This window comes from Antechinus flavipes, chromosome 1 (genome assembly GCF_016432865.1).
Source record: "Antechinus flavipes isolate AdamAnt ecotype Samford, QLD, Australia chromosome 1, AdamAnt_v2, whole genome shotgun sequence".
Lineage (NCBI taxonomy): Eukaryota > Metazoa > Chordata > Mammalia > Dasyuromorphia > Dasyuridae > Antechinus > Antechinus flavipes.
This window is the reverse complement of record NC_067398.1, coordinates 268,935,874-268,960,075: the sequence shown is the minus strand read 5'-3', so window position 1 is coordinate 268,960,075 and position 24,202 is coordinate 268,935,874.

The window sequence follows — 24,202 nt, the reverse complement described above, 5'->3', positions numbered from 1 at the left end:
AATTTGTGCATGAATATAATCAATACAATTACAAATGTGCTAATTACTTGGGATAAATTAAAATAACTAAATTTATTGACATATATAATAAATCTTATAACTGTAGTTGGTGGCTATTGTCTTTCATTCTCAAAGAGGACCAAAATAACATCACTGTATTGAGGTCAAGGTACAGTGGGTCCAACTATGGAAAATCAAACCAATAAGAGTTCAGAGGTTCTACTATAGATCAAGAACAAATAATTCACACTCCATACTCCACTTAGGGTGGAGATGTATTTAAATTTGCACATCTCACATTTCTTTTGTTTTGTATTGTTTAAAAAAACTTTTGATATGCTATAAGTCCTCCCTTTGCTACCACTGTTTTTTTTTCCCCCAAAAGATTTAGCATTAAGTTCAAAAGATATTATCACATTCTTTAATACTTCATTATGAAACCACATATCACACTGGATATTTGATGTTGGACATTGGAGAGTTCAGGAAGACACTAGCTGGATGAAGCTAGGCAAGTTACTTAACTCAGTTTTTTTTTTCCATTTATAAAATTAGCTGAAGAAATGGTAAATTTTATAAATGGAAAAAACCACATATCACACTGGATATTTGATGTTGGACATATTAATCTTCCTTCATATCATACCCTTTTAACAATGGGTGTCCACCCAGAGTCTATTCTTGGCCCTTTTCTTTATTCTTTCTATACAATCTTGTTGGTGATCTCATCAACTACCATGGGGTCAATTATCATCTTTTGCATAACTTATGGATCTATTTATATCTAGCCTGCGCCTACCTCCTGAGTTCCTGTCCCTCATCACGAACTGCTTTTTGGGTATCTTAGATTGAATGGCCCAGAGATAGAATATGAGACTCAACATTTCCAAAACAGAATTTATCTTTCTCCCAAAACCCTTTCCTCTTCCCAACATTCCTATTATTGACAAGGGTAATATCATTATTTTCCTCATCCAGGCTCACAATCTAAATCTTGAACTCACAATCGAATTTTAATGCAAGTTGTCTTTTCTACTTTCACAGCAACTCTCCTCTGTGTCTAGAACATCTCTCTTTTGTGTCTGTTTTTCTTCACTCACATAACACCCACCCTGGTGCAGGCTTTCATCATCTCACTACTGCAATAATTTTCTGGTTAGTCTTTCTGCCTCAACTTTCTCCTCACTCCATTGCATTCTCCACTCAGCTGTCAAAATGAATTTCATAAAGTGGAAGTCTAACCATGTCTTAGTCACCCACACAGTGACTTCTTATTTCCTCCAAGATCAAATATAAAATGCTGTTTGGCATTTAAAGCCCTTTACATCCTGGTATCTTCCCAATTTTCCAGTCTTCTTTACTTTATTCCCCTCTAGCCACTGTCTAATCCAGCTATACTGATACACTTATTATTTCTCACACATGACTCTATATCTCCTGACTCAGCACCTTTTCATTGACTGATCTCCCTCCTTCTTTTGCCTCTTTGCTTCCCTGGATTCCTTCAAGTCTCAGTTCAAATCTTGCCTTCTATTATATGGTCTTTTCCTGGCAATTCTACCACTATTCACAACTGCAAGGGCACTTTGTCTCAGACTATGCATAAGCTATACACAACAGATCATTCACAGAAGGCTAGAGGTGGCATAGCAGATAGAGTGCTGGACCTAAGTTCAAATTTGGCCTCAGACAATTACTAGTTATGTGACTCTGGACAAATCACTTCACCCTATTTACCTCAATTTCTTCATCTGTAAAATTCCTCATCTGGAGAAGGAAATGACAAACCATTCCAGTATCTTTGCCAAAAAAACTCCAAAAAGGGTCATGAAGAGCGTGTACACAATTGAAGATAACTAAGTAACAACAAAAATGTTCCATAAAGTCACCAAGAACACTAAGTTAGAAAATACTGACAATTTCTCCTAGGGGAAATACAGGGTTAGGTTTCTGTAAGCTTCCGGTCATGTTTACTTTAGCACACATACGGATTGGCAAATTTCCTCTGTCTTTTTCTGGAGGTACTGTATTGTTGATTCATTAACATTTAATTCACGCCAACATCACTGTAACTCATGTCTAAACAACACATATATTTTCTCAATAAGACACATCACATACTTGAATTAGTAACCCTAGACAATACTTCAATGCTATGCTTGGAAGCCATTTTAAGCAGCAAAGTCACCCCTTAAAAAACATGAAAATGAGGAAAGTGGGGCACTAAAGAAACAGCAAAAAAGACACTTGTTTATATTATGACAGCTTAAACAAGAAAGGCAGAACATCATATTACTCAGTTTCACATATCTTGCTCAACTTAAATTTTTTGCAGCTCTGCATACTTCCACAAATGACCCTGAAATCACCATATCAATTTGGGGATTATGTATAAATTTCAGTGACTGGAAGAATTAGAAAATTTGGTATCTTCAAATAAGGAGGATTGACTGTAATAGTTATTTAAAATAGTTATTTGCATACTCCTGTCATTAGAATCTGAGTTCTTTGAGGGCAAGTACCATTTGAGGGTTTTTGCTTTTCCCAGTGCTTAGCACAATGTCTGGCATGCAATAAGTTTTTAGTAAATGCTGATTGACTATCATCCCAGGGAACTGAAATATCTTGATTTCCATCTTTGAGATAACATTAACATTTTATAACATAGTGCAAAGTTATGTTATAGTATTCCACTGCACTTGAGAATTTCTGTAATTCCAGAAAATTTATTCTTTTTTAATATAGCATTCTTCAGTTCTCCAGTCTTTTTATTGTCTTGCTCATGGTAGGCTTCTTTAACAGGAGTCCAATGAGTGCCCAATCTAGTCATATGATCTCCTATGTAGACGCTGGAGCATGGAAAAGTATGCTATTACATAATAGTTTCTTGTCTCCTTATTGTTTGGTGAGCAAAGACAACATGCTGCTGAGCTAACATTAAGCTTGCCTACAGAGGACTCCCACTAGTACCTCAAATTCTTTCCCTTCCTATCTATATTCAAGTGGATTCAAGTGCCATAAGGCGGAGGGTTGGGGAGAAACCTCAGTCCCTCTCATTAAGAACTACCATAAGCCCAGTGAATCATGGTCTCCTGGGAAGGCTGGGAGGGGAGGAGGGGGTGAGTCTAGCTCCTGTTTGTGTCTTATTTCCTTCAGTAAGTGAACTGATATTTCAAAAGTTCCAAAAAACAGAAGTCTAAGCCAAAGGAGCAACCTGCTTGACCCAGCATAATAGCTGATTAATAATAATGAGGATCCTTGTGTCCTACAGCAGGCGTACACCTCATCCAACAATTAGGTTATATTCAGAAGTAAAATTAGTAAAGTTGGTACCTAGCACCACTTAAATTCCTCACTTTAAATTATAGTTAGGGAAGGAAAGGTTGAGTTGCTCCTGTGTGAGTCTTGTACTCATGTCTACTTCAGGATCTGAGGCCTCTCCTCTGATCAAAAAGTCTTTCCTGACCAGCCAGCAAATAGACAGGAAACCATAATTGCATAGCTACGCAGGCTTTGAAATTCACATGGGTTTCTGGATCTGGCCAAACACTCTGCACAAGCACATAAGCCTCTCGTTGGCCGGTCTCCTATTACGCGCCCCCCCCCCCTTTTTTTTTTTTGGTAGCAATAGTGAACAGATGTTGGTATATATTTTTTTAAATTTTGTTTTGTTTTGTTTTTAAACTGTCTTCTCACTGTTTACTCACTTTCCAAAAAAAAAATGACATAGTAGGAAGAAACCAATAACAGCCTCTTCAGATTTAAGTATCCCCCTGAAAGTCTTTGCTGATTTTCTAAGGATGAATTAGGCTGTTTTTGTAGTAATAGTTCATCAGCTGTTATTAGTGTTTTTTTGTGTATGTTATATCAGATTCCTTCAAGCCTTAAAGTGACTCATCCCCATTTAACTTAACTATGGTCTTGGGTTATCCTTGAAATGTTTGACTACAATTTTTGGACATTTCTTTGCTGTAATATTCATTCTTAAAAAACAACAGAATTAAAAATACAAAAAAAGATGATAAAAGCAAGAAATCTTTTAAAATTTCCCCAGTTGTTTGCACCTTTCCCTCCTAGTTTGCTTTCTATATTCTCTATAAATTTTATGTATACCTAGTTACTTATATGTATTATCTGCCCCAGCAGTTAGGGGACCAGTCCACTGAGCTTGAAGTCAGAAAAATTTGAGTTCAAATCCAGCCTCATACCTAAGTGAACTGGGCAATTCATTGAACTTCTATTGTCTCAGTTTGTGGATAAAAATTATCCAACCTACAAAATAAAAAGACTGTTGCAGAACTCTGAGCCAATGACACTTGGATGTCCATGGTCCCCTCTAGTGAAGTGAACCTCAGATCTTTGATAAATTTGAGATGTTCCTTATTCCAAAGCCTTGTATTTATTTATTTATTATAGCTTTTTATTTACAAGATATATGCAAGGGTAATTTTTCAGCATTGACAATTGCAAAACCTTTTGTTCCAATTTTTCCCCTCCTTCTCCCCCCATCCCCTCCCCCAGATGGCAAGTAGACCAATATATGTTAAATATGTTAAAGTATATGTTAAATACAATATATGTACATACCATACAGTTATTTTGTTGCACAAGAAGAATCCTGTGAAGGAAATCAAAAATGCAGGTGGATAAAAACAGAGAGATTGGAAATGCTATGTAGTTGTTTACACTCATTTCCCAGAGTTCTTTCGCTGGATATAGCTGGTTCTATTCATTATTGAATAAATGGAACTGATTTGGTTCATCTCATTGTTGAAGAGGGCCACTTCCATCAGAATTGATCATTATATAGTATTGCTGTTGAAGTGTATAATGATCTCCTGGTCCTGCTCATTTCACTCAGCATCAGTTCATGTAAGTCTCTCCAGGCCTTTGTGAAATCATCCTCCTGGTCATTTCTTACAGAACAATAATATTCCATAACATTCATTTACCACAACTTATTCAGCCATTCTCCAATTGATGGGCATCCATTCAGTTTCTAGTTTCTGAAGGCCTTGTACTCAAATATGCAAATATGCATGATAAAATACAGAATCTTATTGGTTGATATATGATGCAAAAGCAAACATGAAATGTCAGCAAAGTCACAAATTGGGTGAAGCAAGGAATATCTTTACTAACTAAGGGGGTCACAAGATGGATGGGCTCCTCCTTAAGTTAGACAGGAAAAGATGATATAAGCTATACATATACCTCAAGAACATAAGGAGGGGATAACTTTCTATATCATGCTGCTGCCCATGCTTGATTTATTCATGGAATTTGAGCAAAACATATTGGAGATATTTTTGTCAGCATTCTTGTAGTTGTACAAGTAAGCTCCATAACTGGTAATAAATAATGAACATTACATTAAAGTTTGAGGTCTGATATTAGTTCCTTCTATTAGAATCTATATTCCTATGGAACTTATACAAAGTATAGATTAATACATTACTTATTCTTATATGTATTATTAGATGATTGATTAATTTTACTAGATGAATATATTAAAATAGTTATTAACAATCATTATCCCTAATAAAATAATGAACTGATTAAAGTGTGAGTAGGGGTCCTTGATGAATCAACTTTCTCATTAGTTTCCTCAAGAGTAAATTGGTGATAACACTAGCATCTACCTCTAAGGTAGATCTGAGGATTAAATGGGATATCTATAAAGCTCCTGGCACATAGTAGGAATTATATGTATTTATTCCCTTCCTTCCCTTGTTTATTAGAATGTGAGATGTATAAGGACAGAGGATGTTTTTGCCTTTCTTTATATGCCCAGTACTTTGCACAGTGCCCATAAGGTAGTAAATGCTTAATAAATGCTACACTGGCTGACTTTTGACTCTATGTCATATAACTCAGCAATTAACTGATAGAGAAGTAATTAAAGATAAGGAAAATTATTTATTTCCAATAGAAATTCAATCTTAGATACGTACTATGTGATCCTGAGCAAAATCACTTACTGTCACTTAGCCTTAGTTTCCTTATCTATAAAATGAGAACAATAATAGCATCTATCTTATGTTTTTTATAAGGTTCAGAGGAGATAATTTAAGTACTTTTCTAACCTTAAAGTTTATAGGAACACTGGTTATTGTATTATTATTAGAAAATGAGGTCCTTCAGAAGAATGGATTTTTTTTTTTTGGCCTTGTTTTGCCTTTTCATGTCCAGCACCTATTAAAATGCTTTGGACAAAGTAAGCATTTCACAAATGTTTGTTGAATTGAATTGACCCTATTTTATTGTATAAATGAAGAAGTTGAGGTATTGATGTGGAGCCTTTCAAGATAATTGTCCAAGCTTGTTAACAGAAGAATTGAAACTAGAAACTCCCAATCTACTTTTTCCCATAACATGTAGGACCATGTGAAAACGTAAGCAGGAGCAATGAGTATAGATAGATTTTGCAAGTTTAGCAATGAAAGGAGGACACACACACACACACACACACACACACACACACAGTCAATAAATAGAAAAAAATTGAAGATTTGAGAGAGAGATAGTTATAGAGTCAATCTTTTGGGGAATACGAGAAAGGACAGAATCTAGAATACAACTAGAGAGCTCAGACAAAGGGAAGAATTTTAATCACAGACTGTAAAGGAACTATGTCAAGAGATTTTTAGTTCATTCTATAGAAGGGAAGAAGATGGAATAAATTGCTCTTTTTTTTTTCCAGTAAGTTCCAGTAAGGAGAGAGGCAGGAAGGTGTGGAAAGAAGAGAAAATTTGGAACTGATACTGTAGGGAATGTAAGTCAATTGTGTTCAGTACTATCCAACTCTTCATGACCTCATTTGGGGTTTTCTTGGCAAAGATACTAGAGTGGTTTGCCATTTCCTTCTCCAGGGAGTCAATTAGGAAGGAATAAAAGGATCATCCTGTGACAGTGAAGACCCAATTGAGATTCGTCAACATAAATTTTTAATGAACTCAGCACAGTTGCATGAGGTTATGTCACTTCCTCTGAAAACCATTAAGCCTCATGTGATAATGTCAGTATTCATATGATTTAGTTCCTTCGGGTGAATGTATGCTCACTAGTCACTAGACAAGTATCTTACAATCAGAATACCTACTATTAAGTTATAGGTTTTAGGTCTTCTAAATACTGTGCAATTATGAGTCTCTTTCTTTCCACTTTTCTGTCATTCTACAATAATCAGAAACAGAAGGAAACAGTAGAGCAGTGACAGACATTTGTTTTCACAGGCTGTCAAGACCATGGAGTTTGTTCTCTAGTAGTCAACCTTCTTCAAGGATGAACCTCTCCAGTCTTATCCAGGAAACAACTTGCAAAGCAAAAGTATTGTCACGGAACTATACTTTAAAAACTCATAATATGCTAAATAAAACTTATTTTTGAAATTGGGAGCTGGAGGAGGAGAGGATTATCCATAAGACTTGTTACAGGCCAGAACTTGAAACAAGGTGCTAAGTCAGTGGAATTGATAGAGACAATAGTTATCTAATTTAACATGGTACTTAACAGTTCTCTAGTTCAGTACATGAACTTAGTACTTACTACAATTCTACAAGATTCACACCTTTAAGAGAGCATATATAAGCTAGGAGCCTCAACCAGGATTCAGTCAAGGAGAACTAAAGAAGACAGTCCCTGTCTTCAGTGTTCTCTACAGAAGTCCTGTAGAGAACACTGAAACCAAGGTCCGGAAGGCCTCCAGAAAACTAGCCAAGCCCCAAGTGAAGGAAATAAGACTTTGAAGGAGACAATAAAGGATTTGGACTTTAACATCTGGCTGCATTTGAGATGATTACTGAACTAAGACGAAGTCTACTCCCAGAGACCCCAAGAAAACCTGTCCCCAGAGATTACATTTTATTTTATTTTATTTTTAATTTTAATATCTTTTTATTGATAGAACGCATGCCAGGGTAATTTTTTACAGCATTATCCCTTGCATTCATTTCTGTTCCGATTTTTCCCCTCCCTCCCTCCACCCCTTCCCCCAGATGGCAAGCAGTCCTTTACATGTCGAATAGGTTACAGTATATCCTGGATATAATATATGTGTGCAGAACCGAACAATTTTCTTGTTGTACAGGGAGAATTGAATTCAGAAGGTATAAATAACCCGGGAAGAAAAACCAGAGATTACATTTTAGAGAAGAATATTACAAAGACTTTCCCTCTTTCAACTTAATTTTCTGTTAACTATTCATCTTTGAATATCACCATTGAATTTTTTGTGCATTTGTTAATATCTGTCTCTCTGTATCTACTTATCTATAGCTATTTGTCATCAGTTGTTGTTGTTTCATCATCTCCAGTCACGCTCAGTTTTTGTGATTCCATTTGGGTTTTCTTGGCAAAGATACTGTACTGGTTTGCCATTTCCTTTTCCAGTTCATTTTACAGATGAGGAAACTGAAGCAAGAAAGGTTAAGTAACTTGCCCAGAATTACACAGTAAGTGCCTGAAGCTGAACTTTAACTCAGAAAGCTGAGTATTTCTGAATTCAGGGCATCCACTGTACCACTTAGTTATCTATCATCTATCTTTCTACCTGTCCATCTCTCTATCTACATCTCTACTAATTATTTCTCTCTTTACATATATAGCTATCTGCCTATCTGCCTGTCTATACATCTATCTTTCAACCAATCTATCCCTGTGTTAATAAGTTCTACAACACACACACACACACACACACACACACACACACACACAGAACCACATTTGATATATCTAACAAGTTTGTCATGTAGAGAGGAAAGGAAAAATGAGGAAACTGAAAATTAGAGGATTTAAATCACATGGTTAATAAATGTGACACTAACATCGAAAAACATTCTGAATGAGAATCACACTTCTCTCTCCCTGGTCATCAATGATTTCTGACTGAATGTGTCCAAAACAAAACATTATTTTCCCTAAAATTCACTTTTTTCTTAACTTCCCTACTTCTAGTGAACAGATTTACAACCCTGAAATCATCTCTGATCCTTCACTTTCCCTCAACCTAGATACTTAATCCAATCTTGTCAACTCAACATCCACAACATTTTTCATGTCTGTTTCCTTCTCTCTGCCTAGTTCAGGTTCATATCCCTTCTTGCTTGCAATATTGCAATAGCTTTCTATTTCTCCATTTCCATCCCATGCTTTATATAGCAACCAAAGGTCATGTTACTCCCTTGCCCAAAAAGTTTTAGTGGCTCTTCATTGCCTTCAGGATAAAATATAAAAGAAGGAGCAGGAGAAGGAGAAGGAAGAGGAGGAGAAGGAGGAAAAGGAGAAGGAGAAAGAGGAGGAGGAGGAGGAAGAGAAGGAGGAGAAACCAGTGGGTAATCTTCATGTACTCCTGGAACTCTTTGCAGCATGTAAAATTAGTCTGGATGATTCTTCAGTATCTACATCAACACTTTCTAAGTATTTTTCCCAAAGTTAGAAAAGTATCAAGGTAGAAGGAGAGATGGAATTTCTAAGTAATGCAGTAGATAGAACCCTCAACCTGGAGTCAGGAAGACCTGAGGTCTATGAATAAAATAATTTTACATGGATATATCTATTTGTGTCTAATGGTGGTCATCTTTAGAGTGAGGAAGTGGAAGAAAAAAAATGGGGGGAAGAAATTTACATGATAACTGTTGTATATTTAAAAGGAATAGGAAATTGTACATGGTAGATTTGCAGTTTCATTCACAGTCATCTTTTTTATTATACATATCATACAAATGCTTGTTTTATTTCATAAATTAATTAAAATTAATTTTAAATTAAAAATATTTTTTAAAAGCCCTCAGACTGAAGAAATCTAACAATAGAGTATCAGGGGAATCAGGGAAAATCACAGAGGGAGAATCACTAAAGATTTTGAACAGAGGAGTAATATAATCCAAAATGTTCCTTAAGCAAATTACTTTGAGAACTATGCAAAATGTGAATTCTTTTCACCAACTATCATAATAAAAATATACCCAATTGGAAAAAAATTATATGTAAGAAGGGGGAGGAAACAAGCATTTATCAAGCACCTACTGTGGCAGACTCTATAATGAGTACTTTAATAATTATACTTTTTTGTTTGTTTGTTTAGGCAATGGAGGTTAATTGACTTGCCCAGGGTCACACAACTAGTAAGTATTAAATGTCTGAAGCCAGATTGGAACTAAGATCCTCCTGAAACCATGGCCACTGCTCTATCCACTGCACCATCTGCCTGTTCCTGACAATTATAACAATAGCTAACATGTAAATAGTATTACTATGTGTTGGCTACTGTGCTTAGTACTTTATAATTATCTCATTTGATCCTCATAACAATCTGGGAGCATAGGTGCTATTAGTATTTTCATTTTTACAGATAAGGAAATGTTAGCAAACAAAGGAATTTTTGGGGGGAGAAGGTATGTCTTGGGTCACACAGCTAGTAAATGTCTGAGACTAGATTTGAACTCAGGTTTTTCTGACTCTGTACCTACTGCTTTATCTAGCATATCATTAAGATGTAGAAGAACAATTATGAGGCTACTTTCATAGTCTAGATCAGAAGTGATGAGTATTTGAACTAGGATTGTAGCTATGTGAATGAAAAAGAGAAGATGAAAATTGTGGAAGTACAATTTTGCAAGATTTGACTTGTGATTGGATGAGGAGGCTGAAGGAGAATAATCAGTGATGACTAAGATTCCAAAAGTGGATGATAAGGAATGTGGTGAAACCCTCAACATAAATGAGAAAGTTTGGAAGTCAGCTTAAGGATAGAAGGGAAGGTAATGAGTTCCATTTGGGGCATGTTGAGTTTTAATTGCCCATAGCACATTCAAGTAAAGATACCCAATGGGCAATTGTTATGCAAAACTGAAGTTCAGAATATGAATATTTATTCAAATGATTGGGAAAAAAGTGTTAAGACCAGTTACTGATAGTCAGTCTTACTTTATGGTCTAGGGATCTCCTTTCATATATGTTCTCACCACCCAAAAACACACCATTACCGAAACAGAAGAAATTCAGAAAACGCTGAATTTATAGAGTGATACGAGCCAAAATTTTACTGACAACCTCTCACCACTGCTCTTAATGTTGTCATTTAGGGTGCATGAGAGAACAGTAAGACCTAAATAATTCATCGTTTCAGCTCTCTCCTATGCTCCTTATCTTCTACTCCCTGAAATCCCTCTCTATCCATAAGGCAGTAGTATGATGTAATGAAAATAATTTTGTATTTGGAATGAGATGACCTGGATTCAAACCCTAGGTTTCCATTTACTACATGAATGATACCAGACAAGTATCTTAAGCACTCTAATTTTTCTAGCCCTCAGTTACCTCATCTGTAAAATCAAGGAAAAGGACCTCTTTGGTCCTTTCCAGCATCATAATCTAATTCTTTCCAAGCTCCAAACTAACTCACTGGTCTTACTCTACACTGATTCTTGAATTACTTATCACAATACTAAGTTCCTCTCATACCAGACCAACTCACACTCACATGATCATCTAACAGAATGAGACCACAAGATCATATGAACACATAGCAACTCACAGCTATAGTTGGGAACATTTTTATATCTTTACTATTGTTGTGCATACCTTCTGGAGAAAATGATGGCATCATTTTGTTTTCTTCCTCCTTGACTTCTTAACTGTACATTAAAGAAGATATTTTTCATTACAGGCCCCTGATTCACCCAGATAAAAAAAAAAAAAAAACATACATATAATAATAAAAATAAAAATAAAGCCCAGCAGACATGATGACCTGATAAGATTCCCAACCTGCTTAAAGTAATTGAGTTCTTCCAGCCTAGTAAATCTATGACTGGTGCCTTAATTCTCCCAAAGGTGCTGCCATGTCTCCAGGGCAGCCTTGGAAAATAAACAAACAAAAATTCCTGATCTATTACAATGGATTTCTTATGCACTGCACTTATCTGCCTGAAAATCCAAAAGAATTGAGATGCCCATGACAAATCATGATTTAGTCCCAGCTTCCCTTCTTTAATAAATTATAAATAAGGGATAGGTTGATAGCAACCCCAAATAAAGGGGCAAGACAAATTTAAAAGTTTTAACAAGGCTGACACCTTGATGGCTCAAATTAGCCCAAGAAAAGCTTTCTCCTATTCCCTCTCCATCCAGTATGCCATTTGTACATTATTTCCTTTCTCAATAATAATATAAGTAATTAGATCAGCCTTGAATAAACTGGGATGAAAAATGTCTTGTTCCTAATAAAGATTTAATTTCTTAAAGAATTTAGCAGTGTATGACAGTGATAAATTAGATACATTCACATTTTTTCTAGATTAACCAGGAATTATGTCATATTTTTATCGAGATTTGTAATCTTGTCTTTGCAGTTAGATAAATTTTGATTAAATGGTTAGACACAAAGATTAGTCATTAATGTTAATATTAATTTTAAATGATTCAAATGAGGTCTCCCTGGTCATGTGCAATTTAACATTTTTGTAAATAGAAAAAAGCAAAATTGGAGTATGTTGTAAATAAAAGAGATAATACATTGGATTATGAAGTCAAGTTCCAAAAAGATTATATGACAGGCTAGAAGGCTGAGCCAAATCTAAAATACAATTGTGGTATATGTATACATACAATATCTATACAATACAGGTATAAATACAATAAGGAAAGTCTCACAGTTGGATCCAAAGGATTAACTTCACAAATAAATAAAAGATTGGGATACCATGACTAAGCAGTAATCCATCTAAAAGAATTTTAGTTATAGTGAAAGGCAAACCCAATATTACAGTATGATATGAAGAAAAACCTAAATTGCTAGGTGGTCCAGTTGATGAAGTACTAGATTGGAAGTCAGGAAGAATCAGAAAAATGAGAACACTTAGATCCTGGGCTTAGATTCTGGGTAAGCCATAGAACTCTATCTGCCTCAGTTTCCTCAACTGTAAAGTGGGAATCATAAGAGCATCTACCTCATAGGAGTGTTGTGAAAAGCAAATACGATAATATTTGTAGAGTACTTAGTACAGAAACAGGTATGTAGGAGGCTTTTAATAAATGTTTGTTCCTTTAATTATATTGATACGCTAACCATATCAAAATAACCTCTCTGGATAGGTGAGCCCATTGAAAATTGCATTTTGAAGCATTTTACACTTAAAACTTTGATCAAAAATGTACAATAATTCACTGATTTCATCACTCTATATTCTCAAATATGGTTTACTGGTTTACTGGTCTCTCTCTTAGTAGATCAATCCAAGAGAGACATATAGAAATTATAGGTTATGTTCAAGGTCACACAACTTGTGTCAGTTTTCCTGATTCTGGGCCTAATACTTTATTTGCTAAGCAACTGTCACTCTATGTGCAAGATGCTGTCCAGATTAGAAGCCTGAGGGATTTCACAGTCAACTGAAAATCAATACCCTTATGATGAAATGAAAGTATAATACAGAAAGAACAGCATCTTAGAAATCAAGAGTCCTGGGTTATTGTCCTGACTTTGCTACCTTCTAGCTTTGTGACTTTGAGTACTCTCTAGTTCTGAAATTCAATTAATTGTCTATATGTTATTTGTACTATTTTTCAGATTGTAGATCTGGGGGAATAAAACAACAAGGCTGATTTCTTTCTCCAAATATCTTTTCCCAGTAATTCTGCAAAATAAATATTATGAAACAGTTTTGTTATTCAGTCATTTCTGAATTATGTTTAACTCTTCATGACCTCCTTTGGTGTATTCTTGGCAAAGATACTTGAGTGGTTTGCCATTTCCTCATTTTTACAGATGAGGAGACTGAGGCAAATAGGGTTAAATGATTTGCCCAAGATCATATAAACTACTAAGTATCTGAAACCAGGTTTGAATTTAGGAAGATAGTGTTTTTTTACTCTAATCCAGGCACTTTATCTACTGCATCACCTTCAAATCCAGCCACTGACATTTATTATCTGCGTGAACCTGAGCAAGTCATTTAATTTCTGTTTGTTTCCATTTCCTCAATGGTAAAACAAGGATAATATTTATCTCCCAGGGTGTTGTAAAGATCAAATGAAATGGTATTAAGAGAACACCTGGCAGATAATAAGGGCTATACGAATAAATAGAAGTCCTCCTGAGATAATATTGTAGTATCTAATGAGTAGAGTACATTGTTACAGAATGGAAGTGCAATTCTTCTTTTCCTAAGAAAACCCTAGTGTGATATCTTGCCTTGGCAGATTTAAAAAAAAAAACAAAACAACTTTATTTTCAAAATATGTGCAAAAATAATTTTCAACATTTACCCTTGCAAAACCTTGTGTTCCAAATCTTTTTCCCTCCTCTTCCCCATTTTCTCCCCTAGAAAGCAAGTAATCCAATATATGTTAAACATGGGCAATTCTTCTATACATATTTCCACATTTATCATGATGCACAAGAAAAATCAAATTGAAAAGAGAAAAAATGAGAGAAAAAAAAAGCAAGAAAATAACAAAAAAAAAAAGGGTGAAAATATTATGTTTTGATCTACATTCAGTCCCTACAATCCTTTTTCTATATGCAGATGGTTCTCATCATCACAAATCTATTGGGATTGGCCTGAATCACTTTATTGTTGAAAGGAGCCAAGACCATCACAACTGATCATCACATAATCTTGCTGTTACTATGTACAATGTTCTCTTGGTTTTACTCACTTCATGTTCATGTAAATTTCTCCAGGCCTTACTGAAATCATCTTGCTAATCCTTTCTTATAGAACAATATTGTTGCATAATATTCATATTCCACAATTTGTTCAGCCATTTCCCAATTGATGGGCATTCATTCAGCTTCCAGTTTCTTTGGCTTATTTTTCTTATCTGTAACTCAGCTGTTAGATAGGCACAAGGAAGTTGTCTCCATTAATCCCCAGTTCCGTAAGCAAACCAAAAATTCTTACAGAATTACAATATACTAAATTTTGTTTTGTATTTTTGTCTTTTTTAATGAGAATCTGCCTTAGGACTCTTGTCCTTTCTAGTTGCAATGTTGAGGTAATGGGGTACAATCAGACTCTTTTCATACCAGGTTACCAGAATGATGGGGTTAGCCACCAAAATGATAATTACAGGGTAATACCCCAAAAGTATATTGGGGTTACAAATCTGTGTCATGGGTCATCCCAAAAGAATTTGTAGGCATAGACCACTAAATCAAGGGGCAAAGATTTTATTATGTTAAGAGTAGGCTAAATTCTAAGAGGAGTTAGCAAGGAAAGGGATTTTTGGCACTTAACAGGGGGAAAGACAAGTTCCTTAATGGAACTCACAATTAACCAGGAGGAAGATATCATTAAGAGGTCATCATGAAGTAGGAACACACCACTGACATTGAATTCACAGAGAAGTTAGCCTACAAAACCCAGAAGTAGATTAGTGGAAGAAGAGGATTACCCCATGGCCAGGTAACCTAAAAGGGATTTAACAACCTAAAAAGGCTTAGCTCAGGTCTACAGTAGAAGCAGATCTTTTATAAGGAAATAGAACCTCAGGAGTTTGACATCATAGCTTGACTTTCTGATTGGATACAATAAGGTGGGGTTTCAAGATAATAACCACAAGTCCAACTGAACAAAAGGTCTACTTAAGGGTGAGATGATCCAATCAGTGTTCCTCCCAGTTTGCTTCAGGGAGTAGTTAGACTTCCAGATTGTATACAATGATTCAGACTTTCTCTGCTAAAGACCCACCTAGCTACTCTCAATAACCTAACAAAAGTCATAACCTGAGTTGTACTTCCTAACCAGAATTCATGTCTTTGGTCTATCTTAATGGCACAGAGCATCCTACCTTTGGTGGATGGTCCTTTTCTTACTTGATGTAAATCTTTCTATATGCTTCTGAAATGAGGTGGCAGGTAAAAGTCAATCTCCAATCCTATGGTTAGCTCATTTCATTGGCTCAGAGGGTCATAGAAGTCACAGCTAGAAGAGAACTCAAAGAAAACAGTACAAATGCTGTCATTGACAGGTAAAGAAACTAAGACCCAGAAAGGGAAAATAATTTTTCCATGATCTCATTATTTTTAAATGACTGAGCTACAAAAAGGAGGAGAGAGAAATCTTTCCCTATCCCTTAAATCCATTTCCTTAAAGGGGCTCAGTTCCTTCACTTCAGGGGTCTCTTCTGGACTCATCTGAACTGCTGAATTCATCCAGAGTTCAACTATATAAAGTCCTGAAAAGCCCTGGCCAATTTTTGCTAATCCAACAAGACAAACCGTAAGTAAAGCCCACCAAAATTACAACCTAGGAATTGTAGAAGATCTTAATTTACACAAATATAAGGAATTTATTTTCTTACTAGTTGCTGCATAAAAACTTCCTTTTGGGGGGGGGGGGGGTGTGAGGCAATCAGAATTAAGTGGCTTACTCCAGAGTAGTTTGGAGAAGAAAAGGAAAGTCTTAGATGTTTAGAGAGATCAGAAAAGACCTCATGAAGAAAGGACATTTAATTTGATTCTTAGAGGACACCAAGAATTCCAAGAGATGGAATGAAGAAGAAGTGCATTCCAGGCACAAGATACAGCTGGGGAAGAGCAAGAGCAAGGAGATGGGAGATGGGTATTGTGTGTGAACAGCTATTGTCAAGTATCTGAGACCACATTTGAATTGTGGTCCTCCTTAAATAAGAATCTGTATTATATCCATTATGCCACCTAGCTGCCCCAAGACTTCCTTTTTGCTTTAGTTGGGTCGTGGTGGGATTGTCGTGTGTGTGTGTGTGCATGCATGTGTGTGTGTGTGTGTATGCACGTGCGCGTGTGTGTTTCAAACCCATAGTTTCTTCTTAAAAAGAAAAAGTAAATAATTTTTTTCTATTCTGATTTAGTAATGGAATGTCACTATTGATAAGACACAAAAAAAGTTTAAAACATGTACACAAACATTTATAGTCTTTTCCCTTTAGAGATGCTTAATTTCACATTTAGATCTGTCATCATTCATTACAACAAGGATGTGGAATCACCAGACATCAGAATTGATAATTACCAGTTCCTAGTTCCAAGGTTAGTTCTCCATCTACCATACCTATGCTAATCTCAAATTGACTAATAGACAGATTAATAGTATTAACTTTGTTATGTTCATCCATCAACTAATCTTTATTATGTATTTTCTTTGTACCAGCTAATGTATTCTATACTAGGCCTTGGGAATATAAATAAAAAAGTGAAACAGTTTTCACCCTCAGGTAATTTACATTCTAATGGAGGAGATAATAAATACATACATATATATGTGTATGTCTGTATCTATCTAAGTAGAAGATAGATCTATGTAGATTCATAAACATCAATAGATCTATATAGATATATAAACAATGTACACATATACACATACAAATACATAGATGTGTGTACATGTTTATGAATAGATATCTGTGTATTCAAACATCTGTATATGTATACATATATAATATTATTGTGGTTCAACCATTTTTAATTCTTTGTGACATCATTTAGGGTTTTCTTGGCAAAGATCCCAAAGTGGTTTATTTCCTTCTCCAGATATTTTACAGATGAGAAAATGATTTACAGATAAGAAATGTTTGGTCCTCTTAACTCAAGTACTAGTGCTCTATCTATTGTGCCACATAGTTGTACATAAAATGCATATGCCTACAAAATGCATACAAGCATCAAGATAATCTGTTTAGTTTAGAGAGATCAGAAAAGACCTCATGAAGAAAGGATATTTAATTTGATTCTTAGAGGACACCAAGAATTCCAAGAGATGGAATGAAGAAGTGCATTCCAGGCACAAGATACAGCTGGGGAAGAGCAAGGAGATGGGAGATGAGTATTGTGTGTAAACAAAGCTAATAGATTAAGGATAAACAGTAGAATATGTGGAAGAAAGTAATGTGTCAGAATAATAGGAAGATAAGAAGGGCATGAAAAACATGAATGCCAAGTTAAAAAGTTTATGCTTAATCTTAGAAATACTATGGAGCCATTAATTTTTGAATAGGAAGTTGAAATGGACACAAGTGTACTCTAACTAAATCATTTTGATGGGTATTCAGAGAGGGATAGAAGTGGGCAGATAGGTGGCACAGTGAATAGGCATAAGCCCTGGAATAGGAGGGCCTGAGTTTAAATCCAAACACTTACTAACAGTATGATTCTGGGCAAGTCACTTAACCTCAGTTGCCTCCAAGAAAAGCCCCAACAGTCAAATGGGGATGTGAAGGGTTGGAAATGACTGAACAGGAACAACATTATACATACACACACATATTGTGTTGTTATTGGTTGTCCTTCATTCTCGAAGGGACATTAAGGAGGTGATGCCATGACATCCAGATGAATTAGATTTAAGTGACAGAGGGTACAAGGACCAGCCTTATTTTCTCCCCCAAAGCCACCTGGACTCAATGGCCAGGTAAACTGAAACTGAAGATGACCTAGAATGCATTGGGAGATCTTGGTTTTTTTTTTTTTTGTTGTTTTTTTAAAGTTAAGGTTTTTTAACAAGTATCATTTTGATTGAGTCCCACCCATTAGGTGATAAAGGCTAGGTGGCAATAGAAGCAAAGAATGGCTGCTTCTATCTAGTCTAAATAAATGAATGGATGAATGAATGAATGAATCTGGAAGGGCAAGACTGTCAGGATTTCTGGCCAAAACAGAAATGAGTCAATCAGTCTCCAAACAATGGTGTGTGTAGATAGACAGATAGTTAGGTAGATAGGTAGATAAATAGATGGATACATAAAAATGAAAGAAAGAAAAAAGAAAGAAAGAAAGAAAGAAAGAAAGAAAGAAAGAAAGAAAGAAAGAAAGAAAGAAAGAAAGAAAGAAAAGAAGAAAGAAAGAAAAAGAAAGAAAGAAAGAAAGAAAGAAAGAAAAGAAGAAAGAAAGAAAGAAAGAAAGAAAGAAAGGAAGGAAGGAAGAAAAGAAGGAAGGAAGGAAGAGAGAAAGGAAGAAAAGAAGGAAGGAAGGAAGAGAGAAAGGAAGAAAGGAAGGAAGGAAAGAAGGAAGGAAGGAAGGAGGAAGAAAGAGGAAGGAAGAAAGAAAAGAAGAAACACTTAAGTCAAGGAGACTAAATAGAAGATAAATGATGATAAAGTGAGAGAAGATAAAGAATCTGAACTGAGGTAGTGATGGCTATATGAATGAAAAGAAGGAAATGTATATATATCAAAGATGTGGAGATGGAAACAACATTTGACAACTGATTTAATACATGAAGTTACTGAGTATCAATATTTGGGTATGCTATTTAGGTTCTAAACCTAATACTTGTAAGGATAGTAGTGCTTTCAAGAAAAATATACAAGAAGAATGGTTTGGGGAAGAGGAAAGCTAATGAGTTCTGTTTAGAATATGTTGAGTTTGATTAATATAGATAAATAGAGATAACATTAATTCAAAATATACATAGAAGCATATATAAAGGCAATTTGCTCATTATAGAATTAATAAAAATAATATCATAAGAAGGATGAGAGGTAAGGTAAAAGAAGAAAAAAAATGAAAGATATGTTAATATGAAATCTAGCCCTCATGAATGTTATATTGAAGGGAAGAGGGACAATCGTCCTCTGAGTTAAGAATTATTAACTTAACACTCTTTCAAATTCTGGAATGAGATTATAAGAGGTACTTAAGAAGGTGCTTGGTAAGGTTGTATAGGTAGGACATTCCTATGTTAACAATCATATATAAAATTGAATGTATGTTTTAACTACAATAAACATGTTTCTACAACTCAAGGACACATTGAGAGTATCACTGATGTGAGTGGGTTGTTGTGGGCATACTACCAGATTTTATCTAGAACATTTACTGGCAAATACTCTGCCCTGGATTTGGCATAGTCTCATATTGAATTCCTAAAGTTCATTATTATTCATTCAAATTTTAAAAAACTCTTTCATAAAAGTCTTTCTTTAAAAGACTATTTCTTATCTTTATGCTGCCTTTGACTCCCTGATATCTCACTTAACCCCACTGACAAGCCAGTTTTCCCAAGGCTACCAGAATATAGATTTTTCAGACTGGGATTAGGCATCCATTAGGCTAATTAGATGATTCTTCTATGCTTTATTTTTCTCCCTTCAAGAAGGTTTCTTATACATTAAACAGTGCTTCCCCTTCCTTTTTTTAAATTGTCCTATACCAAATTAATGGAAACTGGACCTTAGGATAAAAGCATCAATTTTTAAATGCTGAAATTAAGTTGAATTCCTTTCTGAACTTCACCATTTTTAGAAAACCTGGACACATAAATTTTTTCACATAATAAATTATCCCAGTGGAATACAACAACAATAAGTAAAAAGAATAAGGAGACCCAGGCTCTAAGGTGACTGCAAATAAGCTCTGTATGAGTCAGTTACCTGATTAACAATAATGCTTGCACCACACAGCCAAAGGCATTTAATAAGAATGAAATAAACTCTCTTTGTGAAGCATTTTGAGCACTTTGGAATGAAGTTCTTCTAGTTTTCTCTTTATTTGTCTATAATTGCTAGCATTATCATTATTATTATAGTATCAAATACCACAGAATTCTTTGGGTGTACATCCTTGTGTCTTCTCTAGTTTCTGTATACCTATCATATGTTGAAATCCATGTAAACTGAACTGAGTACCACTAGTCTGTATAGAGAAAAGAAACCATCCAGGATTAGGTAGATGGGCAAAAGGTTGTCTTGAATAATATTGGTAACCAGTTTAAAAGAATAAGTAGAGAGGATCATGGAGAGGCTAGTATTTTCACTGACAAAAAAACTAGGGACATAGAAACTGCTAAGATTAACAGAGTTACTTCTGGGTTTCCCACTCTAGTCTGTGTGTGATAAAGATTATTCAGTCATTTTCAGTCATGTCTGATTTTTCATCACCTCATTTGGGGTTTTCTTGGCAGAGATATTGGAGTAATTTACCACTTTCTTCTATACTTGATTTCACAGACTGAGGAACTCAGGCAAACAGAGTTAGATGATTTACTTATACATAGCTAGGATCTGAGGCCAGATTTGAACTCAGGGAAAGGAGTTTTCTTGACTCCAAACCTGGCACTCTGTCCACTGCATCACCTAACTGCTCCTAGATAAAGAAATCAGTACTTGAATCAAGCTGTCCTTCCCATGTGAAAATATGGGAATTCAGGGGCAATTAGAAATAAAAAGTTTAGTCACATTCTAAGAACAATTTTTTTTTTTTTGCTAAATATCTAGCCTTAAAATTTATCATGTGATCTAATTTATTAGTGAAACCAGTGATTAATATGTCCATCCAATTGAATTTTAAAATATAATCCAGGAATGCAATTACTCAACCTTCCACTTTTCACTCAACTTCCTCAAGAATAAAATTTCTGTCATCTAGAAGATCCAAGTTAGAGAACCCACAAAAGACAGAGAGATAACCAGTTGGGTACATTGGTCCTTCCTTTGTGAGCCAGGACTTTACAAAGCCTTCCAAATAGTTTGAGACAGTCATTAAGTTTCCCCTTATGTCTTCCTCAAGTCAGAAAAACCCATTTACTTTAGCTGATACAAGGAAATGTGGTATTCAGATGCAAAATCATCTCAATTGACCTCCCTGGATTCATTACAATTTGTCAGTTTCTTTGGGAACTTAGCATTTAACACAATATTCCTGATGTGTCTTGGTCAGTTTGGAGTACAGTATTTCCCTGAACATATAATATGAACACTTCTATTTATGAATTCTTTTATTTGGTCATGCTTCTCTAAATGTGCCCTGAGATTGTGTTAGCTCATAACAAATGTATCAAATGTTGATATATATTAACATATTATGGTTGTTAAAAATGCATACTTTTTTTCACACTGAAAATCACTAAATTGTAAGTTCCTTAATGCCAGGAGCTATAACTTAATATTCCTAACCCCTAGAAAATGACCTACATGTAATAGAACTTTAATAGAGTGTATCAAATTAAATAAGATCAACTAGTGCCAGGCTAAATTCTCTGTTGTATAGTTGTATAATATTTTAAAAACTGAAATGGAGGACTTTACATTTCTTCATTATGTCTCATTTTGTTAGTTATACCTTGAATTGTATGTTTAGATCATTTTGAATCTTGAATTTACCATCAATCTCAATACTTAACCTTTCCAATTTTTTATCCCTTGAAAATTTTAGAAGCATTTCGTCTATAATTCAATTTAAGTCACTGATAAAAATGATGAACACAATAGGATTAAGAACAAATCTCTCTGAAATTCCAGTGGAGACCTCCATCCTGGTCAACAAACAACATTAATCAATACTCTTTGATCCTTATTGTGACATAAGTGAGGATGTGACAATTGTAAATGTAGAATCATAAGATTTTGAGCTGAAACAGACCTTAGAGACCATTGAATTAACTTCCTCTTTTTATAATTTAGAAAATTCATATCTAGAAATGTTATGTGACTTGCCCATTGTTAAATAGGTGGTAAATAACAATAAAATCCCTTCCAGTATTTTTTCCACATATGAGAAAAGCTGGCTTAAATCATCACCTAAAAAGAACAAACGAAGAACGTTTTGTTTTTTGTTCACTTTTTTTAGTCAATATTTTTTTTAAAAGCTTTTTATTTTCAAAACATATGCACGGATAATTTTTCAACATTGACCCTTGCATAGCCTAGTGTTTCAGATTTTCCTCTCCTTCCCCCCATTCCCTCCCTTAGATGGCAAGCAATCCAATAGAGGTTGTACATGTTAAAATATGTTAAATCTGTATGTGTAAACTTGTACAATTCTCTTGCTGCACAAGAAAAATCAGATCAAAAAGGAAAGTAAATGATTAAGAAAACAAAATGCAAACAAACAACACCAAAAAGAGTGAGAATGTTATGTTGTGATCTACATTCAATTCCCACAGTCCTCTTTCTGGTGTAGATGGCTCTCTTCTCACAAGATCATTGGAACTCTTTAGCCAATATTTTTAAGCACAAAGGTCAACAGTGCTTGTCAATCTAGTATTATCAACACATCTAAGCTTTCTCCAAAGGATTCCACCTCTGGGCTTTACTTGATAACTTCCCATTTTAACTAAATAGTCTTGGTCACTAAATTCTAAATTCTGTTGTTTCTAGACTGCCAAAGCACTAGAATATCATCTGTACCATGTAGATTAGACTTCCTCTATATATGACAGTTTGTGACAAAATTCCATTTGTCACATTAATTTTTTAAATCTCTACTGTAGGTTTATCTCTTGAACTTCTTAATATTTAAGAAAAAAAAAAAAAAGCTAAAAACCAATTATGTGACAAGGCAGAAATGCTCCAAAGTAAGCTTGCTCTTGTGAGATTAAAATCTTTCTCCTAGCAACCTCAGAATGAGAGCCAAGTCTTTCAAAATCTTCTCCAAACCCAACATGTAAGCCCTTTGTAATGTGATTTCTTTTGATACAACTGGTTATACTTCTCTATCTTTTGAAGAATGAAATCAAGGTCCTTTTAATCCATTTGAAGTGCTGCCCACTAAGTCAACTGAATGGATCTATATAAGGAAGTCACTCTCTTGACTATCCCTAAGCCAATCTTTATATTGAGTAAATATTAAGAATGATTCCAAAAATAACATCACATATGAGGAAAGCTTGCTAAAGTTTGTGTTTCTGAATTTGATAGCTAACTTAATAGATGGTTAGTAGAAGAAACAGATTTATTAAATTTGAAATCAGATTTCACCTTAGTGCTTCACAAATTCTTTTTAAAAAATAGGTTAGGATTGAGGATTAAATTGGTTTTACTGGGAATTACTTCAGCCAAATGGGATTAATCATAATGTCTTTCTCTAGGGAGCTTTAAAAATAAAATACTAAATACTTTTTCATCTGGGATTATCTCTATGTAGTGATATCTAAAAGAGTGACAACTCATAGTCTCTTCTACTAGAAGTAAGATTGGTTGTGTTTTTACTCCTGAGTATAAACTCTTCATTGATTGACTGCATTAAAAGTCAAGCTCTTGAAAGAAGAAATGTGATATTCAGTTTCTGGCATCTGGAAGTTTAACCTCTTTTAAGGAAACATAACCATCATGCACAAAAGCCCCCAGAGGGATGGATGCCCCACAGGAGAAAGTGCTGAGCAGAGTAAACTGTCCATCAGTAACACATTTCAACTGTGTTTTGATTTGGTTTTCTTTAACTTCCCTGACATATTTAGTAAATTCTGATACTTCACTTCTTCCTGATTTGGGTTCCTGTTTACTA